The 19,819-nt window shown below is 33.9% G+C and overlaps 1 protein-coding gene and 1 long non-coding RNA gene across 2 annotated transcripts in view; one reads left to right on the forward strand and one right to left on the reverse strand.

Moving 5' to 3' along the window:
- The window catches only part of LOC148948087 (uncharacterized), a 43,662-nt gene extending 31,464 nt beyond the window's left edge, over positions 1-12,198 (reverse strand). Inside the window, exon 1 of the long non-coding RNA XR_016142346.1 lies at positions 12,140-12,198. This is a non-coding gene — a long non-coding RNA (uncharacterized LOC148948087). The remainder of the gene's footprint in view (positions 1-12,139) is intronic.
- The window catches only part of dx (deltex E3 ubiquitin ligase), a 125,743-nt gene continuing 116,560 nt past the window's right edge, over positions 10,637-19,819 (forward strand). Inside the window, exon 1 of the mRNA XM_089095692.1 lies at positions 10,637-10,742. The gene's annotated coding sequence lies outside the window, so the exon portion shown is untranslated. The remainder of the gene's footprint in view (positions 10,743-19,819) is intronic.

Here is a 19,819-nt window from a genome sequence, read left to right on the forward strand (position 1 = left end):
TTGGTAAGTTTTATTACCAAGCAGTTTGTGGTTAAGAACTGTTAGTAAGGAGCAACCTAGCTCAATAGTAAAAGAGACTCTAAAAAAATGTGATTTTGGTACCAATGACACATCAAAAGAATCGGATTTAATGTATTTCAAATACATAATATTTATTAAATATAGTCATACCCAACAATGGTTACGAAAATTTTCTATAGAAATTGTTTTATTTTCGAAAAAAGGGAAAAACACCCCCTAATAGTCAGAAGATCTTAAGGAAAATCCCATCATCAGATTCACCGTATCAGAGAACCCTATTGTTGCGGTTTCAAGCTTCTGTCTGCAAAATGTGGAATTTGTATTTTTGGTAGAAGGAAGATCATGAATGCGTGTGTATTTGTTTATTTGTTTTTTTTTCTTCCCAGGGATGATCTTATTGACCCATTGGTCCTAGAAAGTCATATTGAGAATATCCTATATGTCCCTTCCTTGACCCTCGCTCTTTCCGCTAATATCTTAAAGTTTACTCCTTCGCAGCTAACGAAATGGTTTGAAAAAGTTCCTGCTTTTCTTGTCATCGTCAGCAAATGCAAAGTGACTTTATGGCAAATAATGAAATGAGATCCAATTTTCTTAAAGAAAAAGGTCGATTTTCTATATTATAGACGGAAAAGTTGTCTCTGGTCACGTGAGTTTATAATTATAATGAGAAGTCTTCAAACGGTAATCAAAATTTATTGTGCCCTTTTTCGGTGACCAAAAAATTAGATGGCAACTTACTAGGCTCCGACCCACCCCTTTTTCCCCGAACGCTTAATATAACATTTTATAAATTTTAAAAAATTAATTTTTTTTTTAATTTTGTCCATCACAGTTGAAAGGTCCAATGACTATGGCTTTGGATATAACCTGCCCCCCCCTCTACAGACCAAGGGGAATTATATTTAATTTATAACAGTTGTCTAATGTTTACGCATAGTGTGTGGTGTTGGGACGCATGCATACATTTTAGGGTGGGAAGACGAATTATCTACTGTGATTTTTTTCACAGGGGGAACTTCATGGGGAGATAAGGTTCGAGGGGGTGAACTTGTCACGGAAAATTATACACTGGGAGAATTTTCCAGACTTCCTATAGAATTGTTTTTTATGTTTTTTGCTTTCTCTTTTCTGTCTCAGTTTTACGCGTTGTTAAGGGTAATTGCCCTTAACAGTTGTTAAGGGTAATTGTCCATAACAGTTGTTAAAGGTAATTGCCTGGGTAAATTTTCTCCGGGATTGAATTGTCTAGATATTATATCCGTGGAGAGGGTATTTTTCCGTGGAGGTTGTTTCAGATTTCCTGGGACTATTTAAAAAAAGATCAGAAATTAAATTTTAAAAACAAATATTCAACTGGAATTAAAGAGCAACATTAAAACTTGAAACAAACAGAAATTATTACGTATATAAAGGTGGTTGCCCCCTCCTCAACACTTCGATATTTACGCTAAAGTTTTAATTTCTCCCCAATTCTTTAAGAAGGGCTTTAAAACACTATGTTTGTTTAATTGGAACAATAAGAAGCTTTTTTCTAAAGTACTAAAAACTTTAGCGTAAAGAGCGAGGTGTTGAAGAGGATATATACGCTATGAAAATTAACAAAACCACACAAGGGTTTTCTTTATTAATTAGAAAAAATTGAACTCAGAGAGAAACGTGTTGAACATTTGTGTTTTTAAAATTAGGTTAGCTGTTTCACAAATTGTTCAGCGACGGAAAATTAAAAAAGAAATAAATTGCTAAACAAATATGCCTATTATATATGTTTTAATATTTCCTATCCTTCCCATATGGTTTTCTTTACATCACAATTTAATTTCTGTTCGTTTGGGGTTTCTTTTTCACTGTTTTATTGTTTCAGAATAAATAATTTCCAAAACTTATGTAATTATCATCACGAGGGAGAGAAGAGGGATTGAAGACGAAATTAGCTGTTAAAACTCGTAAAAGTAATTTTTTACTGTTTTTATTTTAGACTTTTGAAACAAATTGAAAGATTTATTTTTTGTTTTCGGTTTAGTGAGTTTTTATATTTTATTTTATTCGTTTTTTGTTGTTTTTATAACTCTATAGACTTTTAAATTTTAGATCACTTTTCCCCACACGTGTCTGGAATACACTTACAGGGAAATACTTCACTAGTTGTTTCAAAGAATCCGTCTTCGAATGGTTTCTCAAATGCATGTGCATCAGAATCTGAAGGAAAAGGCTTCGAAAATCAGAAAACTGGTTTGAAAAGGTGCCTGCAAAGTAAAAAGTCTTGAAAAATGGAAAGAAATCAAAGTACTCATAAAGAGAAAAAAACATATATATGTGGGGTATGTGACAAGTTATTGTTTCGAATGCAGCATTTAAACAAGCACCAAAGAATGCATACCAGTGAGAAACCGTTTAAGTGTGATGTTGTGAGAAGCGTTTTTCGCAAAATTTTAGTTTGAGTTCTCATCAAAGACTACACACTGGTGAGAAGCTGTTTAAGTGTCATGAATGTAACAAGGCCTTTTCTCAACCTTCAAGTTTGAATACACATCAAAGACTACATACCGGTGAGAAACCGTTTAAATGTGATGTATGTGACAAGACCTTTTCTCGTACTGATACTTTGAAAACACATCAAGGAATGCATACGGGTGAAAAACCGTTCAAGTGTAATCTTTGTGACAAAACCTTTTCTCAATCATCACATTTGAACCGGCACCAAAGAGTGCATACAGGTGAAAAGCCGTTTAAATGCGATGAATGTAAAAAATGCTTTTCTGAACGGGGCTCTTTGAACAAGCACCAAAGAGTGCATACTGGTGAAAAACCATTTAAGTGTGACGTGTGTGACAAAACCTTTTCTCATTCATCACATTTGAACCTGCATCAAAGACTACATAAGGGTGAAAAGCCGTTTAAATGTGATATTTGTGACAAGACCTTTTCGCAACCTCAAAATTTGAAAATTCATAAAAGAATGCATACAGGTGAGAAGCCGTTTAAGTGTAATGTTTGCGACAAAACTTTTTCTCATTCTTCACATATGAACCTGCACCAAAGAATACATACAGGTGAGAAGCTGTTTAAATGCGTTGTATGTAAATCATGTTTTTCTCCAAAGAGCAGCTTGAAAAGGCATCAACAATTGCATACGGGTTAATAGCCAGTTAATGTTATACATATGAAAAAAAGACCATGAATTGTTAGTTTAATTGGCATATAATTATTTTAGGAATAGTCCTTCAAGTTTTGATTATTTTGTATTTATGAGAGTAAGAAAAGTTAAAACATTTCATATGTATTTTGTTTTCAGTAGAGCATATAATTGTGTTCTGGTTTTGGGAAGCCATTGAGGCTAACAGCCATGCTCATGTTAATTTTTGCTTGTTTTGATTTTGACTCGGATATTTTTTGTAATTTCTGTTCCTTTTGAGTTTCATTTATTTATTGATGGTGATTTGTGGTTGTTTTACCATTGAAAGATTGTTTTACTTTATTTTTGCTCATTGTTGGCTTAATGGAGCTCTACTTTTCTTTGAAAAACTTCTTTTTTGTGGAATAATTTCTATTCGTTTTTTATTGACCTAGTCTTTTTATGCAAATAATAATATTTTATATCTTTTCAGTGTGTTTCTACAAGAATCCATAATACGGGTTTCTATTTTTATGTTGGAGAAACTTTTGCAATAATTTTAAATTCTGATCAGATAAGTATTTTTTAATTTAATTTTATAGCTTCTAAAGTTGACCTGAAAAGCAAAAGTTAATGTCATTCCCAAAAGATTATATCTATGCTCTTTGACAAGCTCGATACACTTACATTCTTTTAATTTATTTAAATTGTATGAGCCAAAATATAGATAGTGGTGTTCCCCAAAAGTTTCAACTAGGTAAACCCAGTCGTTCTTGATAAATTGGCAAGGGGCCTTATTTGCAACCAAAAAAACAAAGTTTTTTTTATTAATTTTAAATCAGAATTGGCCAATTATAATTGCACTTATTGCCATTAGCGATTTTTGAGTATTTGCTGATTCACCCTTTGCACTTAGTATCTTGTGATTTAATTTAACAGCCTGCCCTCTAATATTCTCTGAAAGTTTCTACTTAACTTACGTAGTAAGCTAAGTACTTATGTCATTAATACATGTATTTGATACCGTTACTGATGTATTTAGTGCATTACGCGTCGCCTCTTTTGGTAACTTGGATGTTCATGATGTCCTTAGGATTATTTTAGCTTCTCATAAAAATTTTAAATAATACACTTTAGCTGTTCTTAAGATATTGAAAATACCCCCTTTTGAGAACTTTGATATCCTTCTCAACTTGCCTCAACTTGCCCTAGATTTCAACTTAATAGAGATTAAGTTGACTTAATCCAGATCTCAACTTGCCCTAGATTTCAACTTAATAGAGATTAAGTTGACTTAATCCAGATTTCAACTTGCCCTAGATTTCAAATTTCAGCTAGTAGTTATTTAGGCAGGTTTTACCATAAAAGCCAAAATGATTTGAATTCGCGTATTTCCTTGTTTAAATGGCTGGGGCGGGAGTATGCATGACTCTCTTATTGGACACATACTTGGATTACATTACAACGAAAAAGGAGAAAGTAGAAAAGGCCTAAAATCTATTAAGTACAAAAGGAAGTTAGAACCAAGATTAGTTTGATGAATTGAAAAGCTGTACAGATCTATCAGAGGGTAAAAAATATTATTTACTAATGCTTGATGTCAGAAGGACTTGCAAAAGATATTTTACCAAGATGTAGCTTTTTGGACCCGGAATAATTTTTTAAATCAGTGTTGTGCATTTTTAGGATACGTGACCATTCCAAGACCACATCAAAATATGTTCTTCGAACAATAAAACCTTCTTTTAAAAATTCTTAGGATAATGAATAAACAAATTGACTCTGAAAAAAAAGAGCATTTTCCTGCTGGTTTACTGATTTACCACTTCTTATGAGCTATTTTTTTTATAAATTTCGGTGATAAAAAAATTTGAGAATTGAAGTTTTTATATTTCCCAAATTTGTAGGGATGAGAAGAAAGAATTAATTCTTTTTTCTGGTTTTTAGAACGAATCAATGGTATTGAGGGCGATGTCGCAATTCGCATTTGGCAAACAAGCAATAAGGCAAACAAGGCAAGCGTGCCTTGTTTGCCTCTCATTACCGGCAATCTAACGGTCTTATGTCAATTTTAAATTCTTGGTTAGCATGCCTGAGACTCTAGGCAGACAAAACAAACAAGTATGTGTCCAATAAGAGAGTCATGCATACTCCTAGCATTTACCCGTGCCCCAGCCATTTAAACATTTGCCTCTCAAATACTTGGACTATTTGTCTTGGCTTTTCTCTGTCTACAATTAACCATGTTTTGATGAAACCTATTCAACCTACTGCAAAATACTTGATAACTTTAATTCAAAATCAATAAAATTGCACTCCTAGCAAATTTTCGCTAAGAAAAATGATCCTGTTTCATTTTCGCGTTAAAACAAGTTATTTTTATATTCTTCAACGATTCTATCCCCAACTGCAGCTGCTACTGCCCTTGTTTTGCTTCGCAAAAGGAGAAGAAGGGAACATGTTTCACTATTTTGATTAATTTTCTCCCAAGAACTGTATGCCCATTTCACAACAGTTAATCTTGTATGTAGGTCTTTGGCAATCTAGGTCTCTGGGTCCTTCCCCTCCCTTTTTAGAAATTGTTTTGTGGATGAAATAAATCATAGCGCTCAGACGAAACCAAAACACGAAAAGACTAAGTTTTCCTTATATGGATGACAGTGCATCCACAAGCAGTAATTCTCTTCAATTTATAGTAATTATTTTTTTAATGTTTAGCAACAAATATTGCAGTTATGGTTTATTATGCAAAATCACCAAATCGTTATCAACCATTATTGCATATAAAATTATATTTAAAAAAACAAGTTTTTTCAACTGAAAGTACGGAGCAACATTAAATCTTAAAACGAACAGAAATTTTTACACATATGAGGCGGGTTGCACATTAAAAAGAAAAATACAGAAAGACTAAATTTTCTGCCTATGGATTACAGTGCATCCACAATTAGCAATTCTCTTTATTTTTTAGGATTTCATCTTTAATATGTGACAACAAATATTACAGTTAAATGTTAAAAGTATATATACAAAATCATCAAAAAAACAAACTAAAAAAGAGCAATTATTTTACACCATTATTGTATTTAGAGTTAAATTTAACAATGAGTCTTTTTTTAACTGAAAGTAAAGAGCAACATCAAATCTTACAACGAAAAGGATTGTTGAGGAGGGCCACCCCCTTTTATTCAGGAGGGGGTTCCAACCTTTTAACTTGCTTCGATTTTTATGATAAAGTTTGACTTTTTTTTCAAATCACTTAAACACGACTCCTGAAATGCTTCGTTCCTACCTTACAATTCGTTACCATGAATTTTTTGATAAAATAAATATTCATCAAAAAGCTGGGACAGAATAGTCCCCTTCACAGTAGACACAGTAACTGCAATTTTAGACGAGAAAAATAAAGTAAAAAAAATTATATCAGGCGATTATTTCTGTTAAAAATGATCGGATGGGTAGCGCCTAAGCCCCAGTTAAATGACCAATAAACGTTTGTACTATTTATTTTTAAAGATTTAATTCAACCCCCTTTTTTTAGCTAAGAGAGTCAAAGCCAGAACGTCAATGGTGGGTGAGACCTGTCCTTCAGAAAAGAGAGAATTCTGGTGCATATGTTATTCTTATTGAGAATCTAAGACGACAGGATTCTGAGTGGTATTTTGATTTTATGCGAATTATGCCACATCAGTTCCAGTATATATTCCAGCATGTTAAAGATAAAATATAAAAAAAAGGACACAAGATGCAGAAGAATTATTGGTGGAAAGGAAAGATTGTCTCTTACACTTAGGTATTTAGCCACTGGAGATAGCAAACGTTCGCTATCTTTTTAGTATTTTATTGGTAGGTCCACTGTAACTAAAATAATTGCTGAAACTGTTAAAGCTATATGGGAAACCTTCCAACCCATTGTGATGAAGGCCCCTACTATTGAAGACTTTGAGCAAATTTCGAGAGCTTTTGAAGAAAGGTGGAACTTCCCAAACTGCATGGGTTCCATGGATGGCAAATATATAAGAATAAAATGTCCAACAAACTCAGGCTCGGTGTTTTACAACTATAAAAGTTTTTCAGTATTGTTCTTTTAGCTGTTGCTGATGCAACATACAAGTTCATAGTTGTGGATATTGGTGCAGAAGGAAGTGCTAGCGATTCTGGGGTTTTTTCAAACTGTTCTTTTGGGAAAAGTATTTTAGAAAGTACAATAGAATTACCCCAACAAAAAGTCATTGGAACCCATAGTTTATCACCTGTATTTGTTGGGGATCAGGCTTCTCCATTAAGAAATAATTTAATGAGACCTTTCCGAAGAAATGAACACGATTTATCACGCTCTAAGAGAATTTTTAATTACAGAATATCAGAGGCTAGAATGAGCGTTGAGAATGCATTTGGAGTGTTAGCTGCTCGCTGGAGAATATTTTGCCGACCAATAGATAGTAAATTAGAGACGGTTAAGAATATAACCATGGTATGTGTATGCCTTCATAACTATCTAGTAGGTGAGAGCTTCGATTACTGTAATTCAAGCCTTACTGACACTATTCGAGGAAACGAAGAAATTATACCTGTTCAGTAGAGGGTATCAGAGCCTTCTTTTTGGAGCAGGCATTTCAACCAGCAAGGGTCCAATAATCACACGCTCCTAGCCAATGAGACTCGAATAAAATTTCAAGAATATTTCAATTCCCATGATGGACAGCTATCTTGGCAAAGTGACCATCTCTTTGGAAGTTCCTGATAACCAAAGCACAAGAGAAATAACAGTACTTATAACCATATTTTCATCAATTTGTTAAAAATTAAACAGACTTTTACTGTCTTTGGTCTTCTCTGAAAATAGTTTTCCCAGTGAATGTTCTATTGACTTTACCTTTCGTCAAAAAAGAAAAGAAAATTAAAAACTTGTCTCTTTAGTAAATCATAGTAAAAAACATATATATATTTTTTTTTATCATGTCTGCACCTCTTCCGTTGCTGCCAGGTCATATAACACCTGTTGAATTTTTAATTATGCCAGGGTGTTTTTTTTCTGTCGAATTGTTTCAGTTCATTACTGACATACATGCCAAATGCATAATTTGGATTTTGGACATCTTTTTTTTTCTCCAACAGGAGTTTTTATAATGGATATTCTAAAACCTCCATTTTTCTTCTTCTTATAACTCGGTTTCTTTGGTTCGCATATGCTGAAGAACTTGAACCACTGTAACAAAAGATTGCTTGACTTAATTATACTGAGGTAATTTGTACAGGTCAATGAAAAAAACAAAACAGTCATGATTATCATCATTAATCAACCTCAAGACCAGAACATAATTTGAACTTAACTGGAAGGTTGGGGTATATTAAACGTTTTCAATTGTTGAACTTAAACAAATTAACCATTAATAAGACTTTAAGGAGAAAATATCAAAATATATATATTAAACTGTCAATCCTCATTAATTTTTTTCAATAAAGTACGTCTTCTTTAGTTGGGATTGGAGGGTGTTTTCGAGAAAGATATAAGAGAAATGGGTACTTCCTGAGAGGGTGTAAAGATAGATACTTTGAATAGATTAGGATTGAAAAGGGGCATAGATAACTGTGTTAGCCTCAGATGGGTTAGTGCTGTGGTGATTAGTAGCAGCAGTATTTCCCTGTATTTTCTTTTTTATTCTCTCTTTCTTAGTTTTTAAGATTGCTTGGGGGAAGGGTGTATGACGGGGGATGTACAACTGAGTATCTGTATCAAAGCAAATATTGCACTTGTAATTGAATAGCAGCGAGAGAAGAAATGTGAATCAGAAAAAAAAAATTCGGAACATTTATACGGGGGGGGGGTTATAAGCAAGTAGCTTTTATTCTACTCTTCAGCGTCTATTCACACGGGGCGTTTGCACGCTTGCAGCTTGCAGTCACAATTACAGCTATGTCTTGTAACAAAATCCGTAGCTGTGTTTTCAAAATCGGGTGCCAATTACCTTTAACCTGTGACCTTTTGCCATTGGTATCCTGGTTTCTGTTTTATTTTTTTTTGTTTTTGGTTGTTCTGCTGTTGGTAACAAAACATTAATTATAATTCTGTTTATTTTGTGCTCATTCTGTTAATTATAATCCATTAAACATAATTGTGTTGTGTGTAATTTCTGTTGTTAGTTTCTGTTGTAATTCAATAGCTGCGAGAGAAGAAACGTGAATCAGAAACATAATTTTGAACATTCTTACGATGGGGAGGCTTATATAAGCGCCGGCGGAGCGGGGGAGAGTTATTTAAAAGAAAATAGACTCAATGAATTCAACCATCAAAGGAAAATGAAAATATGTAATATTTTGTCAGTGAATATGAATTTTAACTGTGAAATCTAATAATGCTTCAGTTCAGGTTTTGTAACTCCTAGAGCAGGATTGAATTAGTGCATACTTACATTAGGAGAATGCTAGCAACTTTTCAAAAATTAATTCATTATGGCAAATATTGAAAGCAAGTTCCGAACCCCATTAAGGGATATATTATGCACTATTATATGCTTGTTTAGCATGATGAAAAGGGTAAAGATGTAGATTAGCTACCACCAAAAGGAAACTTATATACTGTGTATTATCCAATTAATTGGGCTGTAAGATGCATAGATACTGTCCAGTAGGAGCAGGATATATTGTAGGCTATATTCTGGTTCAATTGGCAGGGGTTTTGCACACTACACAATAGGGATAGCTAGCCTAATCTGCACCTTTAACAAAGAAGAAGCAAATAAACCAAAAAGTGCAAATATTGAATAAATAACTATAGGAAAAGAAATTAAAACATCGAGGCTATGCTGAAAAAGCTGGCATAAGCCTTTTTCAAATAAGTATAAAAATGATGTGATTTCACTAGTTGATAAGTTGTATATCATCCATCCATCCTAGGGCAGAATTAAGGTAGATAGGCGTGAATAATGGTAATTCAAATGGTCTTTGAGTTCTAGCCATGAGTTACTTCACAGATACTGTCCAGTAGGACCAGGACTTATTGTAGGCTATATCCTGCTTCGGTTGGCAGGGACTCTGCACCCTCCACTGAAGGGATAGCTAGCCTTAATTCCACCTTTAGCCAAAAAAGAAGCAAATAAACCAAAAATGAAAAATATCAAATAAAAAGTTAAAGCAATGAAAATGTCCAAGCTGTGTTTACTGTTTAGCCTACCTGATAGTCCAATACCCCTGGAAACTTGCTCTCACGCCTTGACCAGATGAATCGTGTTATGGTGGTCTTTGTGACATTAATTGAAGAGCAGTTTTTGAAATAGAATTGATATTAACAATTTTTCAATAGTTTCCATTTTTATAAATATCAATTATTTTTCAGTTGCTAATTCGCATGCGTTTTTCCGCAAGTATTGAAAAATTTCAACGCATGCGGATTTGTGTTTTTCCGCAATACCGCAAAAAAAAAATCTTTGCGGAATCCGCAAATCCGCAACGATTTTCCGCAATCCGCAGCATGTGGGAACGAAGGGAAACTGGTGTCTACTCAAAACAGGTGTTCCGGAAGCTTGTAATTAGAACTTAACCCAGAACATTTATAAACTTAACACGCGTGAATGTCTTGAGCTGGGTTTGCTTTTAATAGCTTCTGGTTTGTTTTTTCGTCTACTTTATTGGATTCAAGTATATTCGTAATTAAAATTTGCACTGGTCTCTTATCAGTAGCCATGATATAGGCCCATTAGTGAATTCAGAGTATAGTCTAGGAAGAAACAAAGACAATAGCCTACCATTGGATTTCTCTCTTAACCTAAAAATCTCCTGTTATGGTTGTATCCCAGCCCCCTATCCAGCCAGGGTCAGATATCTCTAAACTAAACTGTATTGCAAAAGTTTACAATTTTGTAGGGGTGCAATAATTTATGCCTTTTTTCATCTTTACTTTGTTCTTATCCTACTCCCCAATAAAAACAACAATAGGCTAATATTTCTTTTGTAATCTAGGGACATCCACCACATGGCTAATAAGGGAGTAATGTTTATTTGTGATATAAATGGATGTTATATTTAGATTGAGGATGCAATTCTCGGTAGGCCTATATTTTTCCACATTAAGGAGATGGGGGTATATATTCTGTGGATATTTAGGTTCTAAGAAATTCATGAATTTCTAAGAAAAGCTGGAAAAACACGAAAAGATAAAGGCTCTCCCCCTGCAAAATGTGTTAACTAGGATCATTCTGCATATTATGGAGTAAGAATTGTTTTCTTAATAAGGTACCTTATGTCCAGTTGGACTCCTAGGCATAAAATACTGGTTGGCTAATTTAAAGATTTGTATGTATATACCCTGTCAAATTAGCCATCTGGTGGTATCCAGGCTTAGTTGTGTTAGGTAGGCTCAATGAAATTCTCAGGAATTAATCTAGAGCCTCAATGACTCCTAGGAAGATATTTTAAAGTTAAGGAGTGTGATGTAGGCCTACCTTAAACTTATGATAATTGCTGTACTATCTTTGAGCAACACTAGGTTAGGCCTACTCTAGTTTTGTTCACTCACAGGCCATCAGGGGCTTTTTTGGTAGAAAAGGATTTATTTCTTCAGTTGTGAATAAAAATTTAAAAAAATCAACACCCAAAAATAAATTTGATTTTGTTTTATTTTTTAATCATTTTTGTTATGCAATTTTGTAAAACTAATAAACAAGTATTATAAAGCATACTGTTGGCTATACTTAGGTGTTGTCCAATATAAGTACAACTTAACTGAACTAGGCCTATAAAAAACCAAAAAGGCAAAGGCTTGTACCTAAGTTATTTCCAAAACCTCTACAAGAGTATACTCAACAGCTTTAGTTTCTTTGTAATTAGATAAACAGCTGGCCTACATTAGATTTTATGAATGTGTATGTTTTAATATAACTTATTTAAAAGTAATTTGAAGTTAAGTGTACTTTATTAGTGAAGTTTAAAATTATTAGAAATAAGTAAGCTAATCAGAATTGAATGTCAATGAACCAGAAAGTGAATGTGAAAGTGAAGACTTACCACTGCATCCCCCTCATAGTTAGTAGATTTCTCTGCCATGATTGATCCTATTGATGCTGGGTGCTTTATTCTTATCAAACAAAAGGAAGTGTATTTTTCAACTGAAATTCAATGCCATAACATTAGAATTTAAAACAAACAGAATCCATGGTACTGTTGCACTTAATGGTACACACAAAAGAATTCAAGTTTGGTTAATGATAATAAAAAAAAATATAAGATGAATAGATAATAGTTTATAAACAAACTTGGGATATATATTTTTTCAGTAGGGGGGGAGGGGAGTAAAGCATACCATACATTAAATATGTAACCTACCCTAGGTACCTTTCCCCCTCCCAAACCCCAAAAAGTAAAAGCTTATATACTGTAAATTCAATGAGAAACAACACTTCAATATATTTAGATAGCAATTACCCATGTTATGGGTCTCCATCACTACATTCCTTCAACAGTCTATAGCTTCTGTGTACCATTAAGTGCAACTGTACCAAATTGATTCTGTACATGAATTGGACTGCCCCTCCTCCACTCTTGCTAATTTTTGTCAATTCTTATGATCTCTCAAACTGCTTTTTATTCTCTTGTATTTCAGGACATGTTCTTAAAGAATTGCTAAAAATAGTAATAAAATGCAATGTATTAGGTAAAGGTAGCCCCCCTAATATATGAACTAACTTTTATTAGGTGAAAGTTTTAACGCTGTGGGCTTTCAGTTAAAAAACTTGTTTTTTTTCAATTTATTTTATGACCATTTTTCAAATCATGACAGGATTGCCCCTCCCCCTTCTCTCTTTTATTTATAAAATTTATCCTCTACAGTTCCCCTTGAAAACTTTTATCTTCATGAAAAATTCCCCCAGAAAGCTCTTTTATTTCCAAATAACAAAAACTATATGTAAATAATAGGCAAATTGCACAACTTACAGCCATTTTCCCATGAACTCTTTTGGATCTTACCACAGGGACCATGGATGATCACAGGGATCCACAGAGGTCAGAGTCATAGTCATTGAAGCTTTTGACTATGGCAAACCAAATAACTATCTCAAATTTTCATTAGATATCATTGGAGGAAAAGCATGGGCTAAAATCCCTCCTTTGGTCACTTAAAAATGGCACTACAACCTTTAATTTTCATTCAAATGAGAAGTCTCCTAATCTTCTAGAACTATTGATGTCCTATAATGACCTCTAGGGGAAAAAACAAATAAACATACATCTGTGGTCTTTTTTCTGGAAAAAAGCACAAAATTCTGCATTTTGTAAATAAAAGCTTGAAGTGTCTACAGTAGATATTCTCTGATATACTGAATCTGGTTACGCAATCTTCATCAAGATTTGTTGACTTTTTAAGGGTGTTTCACACTTTTTTGAAAATCAACCTAATATTCTCAGACGAGCAGGGGGTAATACTAGCCAAAATTTTTAGGGGGAGGGGGAGAGTTAATGACTGGCTGGTCATTTTTACCAACTGTTTTTTTTCATAATTTGCATAGAGTCCACTTCAAATATGAAGCTTGAGAGTACAGTTCAGCCAAAAGAATTGTATAGCCAGAAGAAGATTAGCCTGTTAGTTCAATTTCTTGTCAGAAGCAAATGTACAACTAGCTGTTGACCTAGTGCAGAAAGGAATAAGATAAGAGGAATGATGTGATAATATGACTTGTGTACAAACAGAACTCAGGAGTAAGAACTTGACAATTTTAATTAAATTATACAGATCAAATGTAAAATAAGAAATTGCAACTACAAAACTTTAGTTTAAAAGTCAAGCATTGGTTCAGCACTCTTAAAACACATCATGACAAGGTGATCAAAACAGTCATCATCCATTGGTGTACAGAAACATGTCATGACTGGTTTCAGTTTGCTGAAACCATAAACATGACATGACTGGTTTAAGTTTGCTGAAGCTTCCTTTTGCCTTTGCCAAAGTTGATGATGCTGTCACAATCCACTGGTAAACTGACCAAATAGTTTTAATAACAATGTAAATGTATAATTTTCAGAGGATAGGGTCTTAAAGATAGTGTATTCAGCAATTTTATAGCCGTTTAATCTTAGTCCTGGCCAATAGATTTAACATAAGCTTTGCAAGATCTAAGTATTTTCCCAGAAACATCTTTGTGGCTTTGCAAAGGCTTTCATTGCTCTTGTCTATTTTGCCTAGTAGACTTCAGTATACTGGCTTCAGAAAAAAAGAGTTATCATGGATTGTATTCTCCAGGCAATTTATTTGGGCCCTGAGGATGCTGCAGAGTTTCTTGGCATAGAACAACTTCCAGTCATCCAGCAGGTTGACTAGGATTAGAAATTGTCCCTGAATAATGAGAAGATGGATGCCTAGGATGCTGTTTAAGTTGGAACTTGTCTTTGGCTAATGAACCATTTGTTCCACAGCTTGCTTTTGATGCCTTGATCTCCCTCTCTATCTGATCAGTCTTAGATGACAGCAAATAAGATGCTGCGTGTTGCCCTTAATCTTGTGTTTGCAATTACCAGTTCAAGGTGATGAATCTGCAGCTTTTCTACAAGAATCTTTGTGTTAAACAGGACTTGGCATATGAACATATGCCAATGTTTTGCATAGTCAATATCTAAGACATGTTTGTATGAATTACAACCAAGTTTGGCTAGAATTATCAAGACAAGATTGGTCATTCATTGAGAATGCAGATGCTCTTGAATCATGGAGTAAAATGAGATCCTTGTAGGGTAAAGGTACTGATGATTTGACGGTTTTTGTAAAAAAAAACAGTTTTTCTTTTCTAGAAGTCCCAATTCAAAGACTTTTGGTTTGAAAAAGGTTTCAGTATGTAGGAAAAACATCTAGGAATCTAATTCTTTGATGAGAAGTTTGAAGTTTTATCTGAAAAGGGTACAAAACTCCAATTTTCTGAAATTAGAGCATATTCACCTACAAATTCGACATAACAAAAAATTTACCAGTTTTCAATGCAAGACAGAACCCAATTCAACATGTGTCAAACTTGGGGAATACCTGTGGGTGGAACCTGGTATATTCAACACATATATTCTTGTTTCTTTGTTTTTCTTCAACTTCATTTAATGTATAAAAGCATAGAATACTATTCAAAATGTAGAAGTAATAAAAGTAACAAAATTGTTTCAAGTATGTAGTATTTAGTATAACAAAATTTGTTTAACAAATTTGTTTATACATAGTATGAAATACAAACAGTATTTATTATAACAAATTTAGTATAACAAAATTGTTTCTCTAGCATTTTGGAAGCGGTAGGGTCTAGGAAAACGGGATTGGATTTCCTGAAACTTAAGAAGTTTATTGTAATTATATTTGTTTTAGTGGATATTATTTTCATACGAAGATTCGTTGCTTTATCCAAACACAGGTTAGGATTTTTTTTTTTGGGGGGGGGTCACGGCTGATATTTCTATGACATGGTACTAGGCATTTAACCCCCTCCCTCCCCCCCACATAAAAAAATGAGATTTTTCAAATTTGATAATATTTTTTTTTAGTTTCATTGATAAGTGCTAAGGAAAGGGAAAAATGCCTTCCATGTGGCAGTGGTAGTAGTCAATTTTTGGGCAGTAGCAGGCACCCATAAATTGGACAGTTATATTTACATCAGTAGGCTATTGTAAATATATTTTTGTCAGTGGACCCTGAAATTTCAACACCAATTATTTCTCATTTGTTTTACATGTTCAGTGAAGTTTTGACAGAGTCACCTATATTTTGACTGGGCCTGTTGCTGTCTGTTAAAAATTTAGACAAAAGTTACTACAAGATATTCACAAAAGAAATAAATCAGTTTATAGAAGGTGTTATCTACGTTTGAACTTGACTGAAGGAATATTTTTAATGCACCTGGTATTCCACTACATTAAACAGGAATTTTCAAAACTTGGAACCTAGTTTTGACAATGTAATATTTGTTGCCATTTTAATTTAATTTTATCAAGAAAAAGTTAATGTGACTAGAATTCAGATAAAATCAGATGCATTATTGCTGATCCCAACCTTTTTTTTGCAATAAATAACCGAGTAACAGTAGTTTAGAACATTGCATACCTGAAAAATTGTTGGAAGTTTCTTTCTTGTCAAAAACAGGACATTGACTGAATTAAATGTTCTTTTCTTATCTGATTGCACTGTATATTGTGTCAACATTTCCTATCGTTTAAATAAAAAAATGACTTCACGAGATGGCGCTGCAAGTTCACAGCTAAGGATAGCTATTCCATTTTGAAGTGAAATTTCAAACAGGGGTTGCAAAATTGCACTGTTGAATCATTGTTAGCTTTGCCCTATTATCTTGTAACAAATATAAAGCAATGATGCCACATGGATCTGTAAGCCAAGGACTCTTCATTTTCCCACCTGTGATATTAAAATGGCAATACAAAAAAAGAAAAAGCAGTGTAAGAAATACTAAGATATGTCACCACAGTTAAATTATTTAAGCAACTGTGTAATAAGGCTTGACAGCTTCCATGAACACTAACAAGAGAGTATTGAAAAACACTTGTAGAGGCTTCAAAATCAGATCCTAAGAAATTTGGAGGTATTTATCCCTGCAAAAACCCAGAAGACACTCCGTAACTGAGCTTTCTGTTGATAAAGCGTCTATTACAGCCCTAAAAAATAACTGAGACACTGAACAATCAGTTACTAAAAGTTTTCACTGTCCCAGATAGAGATCCACTTTTCAACCAACCTAAGTATACAGTTGATAAAGCAATGTCACCAATTACTGTCAGTAAAAACAACATTGCGGCTAGACTGAAAATCTGCACTAGAACAAATTTATAGGGCCTCAGAGAATACACCCTTGGAGATTAAAGGAAGCTCATGTAGAATTGGCTTTGTTTCTTGCAGCACTTTTCAAAAAAAAATCCCCGGATACAAAGACAGTGCTGAGGACCAACAGAATGCTAATACTGCCTGTATCCATAATGGTGGCAGCCAATTAGACCCATCAAATTACTGCTCTATTAGCATTACGACCATTATTGGGAAAATTCTGGTAGGAATAGTAAAAACTGCCATTGTCAGACACCCCACCTCCAACAATCTTATTATGCAGAGTCAGTACAGATTTAGATCAAAAGAATCCATTGATGCTAATCTGATAGATGCATACAATTTTGTCAGAGAGCTCCTAAATAGAGGAATTCCAGTAGACCTTGATCTCTTAGATTTTGCCCAAGCATTTGACAATGTATGTTGTCCTCAACTACTGGCTGAATTAATTGCAATTGGGATAAGCCAGGAGAAAAATCATCAGCCCTGCAAAAAGAACCAAAGAACAATCCTTATTACAAGCTGACCTAGACCAACTCTCTGATTAGGCAAGACTCTGGAGGTTAGAATTCAACATTAAGAAATGCAGGGCAGTTCATTTTGGCAGAAAAATGTGAGAGATCAGTATCACATGCATGGAATAGATGGTATTGGGCAAATGATTGTTGCATCCCATGCTGAAAGAGACCTGGGTATACCTGCAGATGATGAATTGAGGTTTGATCAACATGCTCAGTCAGTTGCTTCCAAAGCGCTCCAGACCCTGGGAATTGTAAAAACAACATTCTGCAGTAGGTCACCAAAGCTGATGTCAAAGCTATACAAAGGAATTGTTTGACCAAAACTGGAATTGGTAGGTGTATGGCAACCTGATTAAATAAAGGAGACAAGAAAAAAGTAGAGAGTGTCCAAAGGTGAGCAAATAAATCAAAAGAGGGTTGTAGAAGCCTAGACTACCCATCCTGCCGGGAGAAGTTACAGATTCCTACCCTTTCCTATCGACGGAAGTGTGGGGCCATCATCATGGCATACAAAATGCTGCACACTCAGTCCAAAATATGCTTGAACTTTACCTATCAATAAGAACTAGAGGACACACCATGAAGCTGTACTGCAATCAAGCCAACACCAGACTACAGAACAACTTCTTCCCAAATAGAGTTGTGGGGCTATGGAACTCCCTAAGTGAAGAAGCATTCTCAGCCCCTAGTGTGGATGCCTTCAAGGGAGCTGTGGACAAAGATAGGTTGCTCAATCCATTGGTTCAAGAATGAGATGTAGCCAACTCATTGGCTCAACATCTTGACTAACCAGCAACTGCAGGATAATTTCTTGTTTGTTGGACAACGCGATTGAAGGTAATTTAAGGTAGCATAAGAATCTAAATAAAATCAAAGCAGGTAATGTGGCAATGCAGAAATTGGATTTTTTCTTGTATTATGTTGTCTGTGTTCTCTTCTATTAGCTCTGAGAACTTTAACAATAGTGTCAAACCTGGTCCATAATACTGTCTAACTCTCTGACCTGACTAACCATCTAGTCATAGACAGTTTCTCAGGTTTCAGTATTGATCCACCACTCTCAACTGCGTATTTCTAAGCAATTACTCATTTCATTTGATCTTTAAAGAAGATTAATTTAAAAAAAACTTTTTCTACAAAATAAGTTTTTCAAAGAAAAGTAACTAACTCCATTAAACAAAAAATGAGCAAAAATAAAATCAGATTATCTACCAAGTGTGAAACTACTGTAAATCACCATCAATAAATAAATGAAACCCAAAACGAACATAAATTACAATAAATAACCAAGTCAATCTCAAAACGAGCAGAATTTAACATAAGTTAGGCTCAAAACCCATATGTCTTTGCAAGGCCTGAACATAATTTGCACTTTACTGAAAAAAATATAAATTTTTTTACTTTTATAACTTTAATAAATCAAATAGTACTAGCTTTTTGATTAATAAATATCAGTATATGTATATTAAACTGACAATGCATATTCATTTGTATTTTTTTCAGTAAAGTGCAAATTATGTTCTGGCCTTGGTAAGGCATAGGGGGTTTGAGCCCAACTTGAGTTAATTTTTGCTCGTTTTGAATTTTACTTTGTTATTTATTAGTAATTTCTGTTTGTTTTGGATTTCTTTTATTTATCAATGCTGATTTGTGGTAGTTTCACGCTTGGTAGATTATTTGATTTTATTCTTGCTCATTTTTTGTTTAATGGAGCTCTTTACTTTTCTTTGAAAAACTTATTTTGTGGAAAAAGTTTTTTTTAATTAAATTCTGTTCGTTTTATATTTTTATTAATCAGAAATGGAATAAGCCATAGTCTTGTCTCATATAGCACAAATTACATACCATGAGCGACACTTATAAACAACTAAAACAAAAACTATAAACTTCCTAATAAAACAAGAAAACAAAAACGAAGATACCCTACAACAAATATACACTTCATGGTCCTAGGTATTGCCTTTCATAAAAAGAGGTCTCAAGTAATGCTGTTTTGAAAGCCGCAACATCATTCACCAGAACTACTCGGTCGGGCAATGTGTTCCATGATTATACTGAACGATTTACAAAGGAACTCTATCCAACTTTCCTTTATACCCTTGGCTGGTACAATTTTAAAGAGTTCTGCCGCATCGATTGATAATGACCAAGCTCAAAGAAATCTGCCCAAGACACATGGTTAATACCCTGTATGATGCAGAAAGTGTTCACAAGGTCCATTCTGTCCCTTCTTAATTGCAGAGATGGTAAGCTCAGGCTACTCAATCTCCTCTCATAATATATCAACATATTGACATAGTATTGTCAGGGAAAAAGAAAATAATACTTTAAATTGTTTTTTTTTAAGACTTTATAGTTTGGCCT

Source organism: Artemia sp. Qi Xiang Cuo, chromosome 10 (assembly GCF_049724085.1).
Source record: "Artemia sp. Qi Xiang Cuo chromosome 10, ASM4972408v1, whole genome shotgun sequence".
Classification (NCBI taxonomy): Eukaryota; Metazoa; Arthropoda; class Branchiopoda; order Anostraca; family Artemiidae; genus Artemia; species Artemia sp. Qi Xiang Cuo.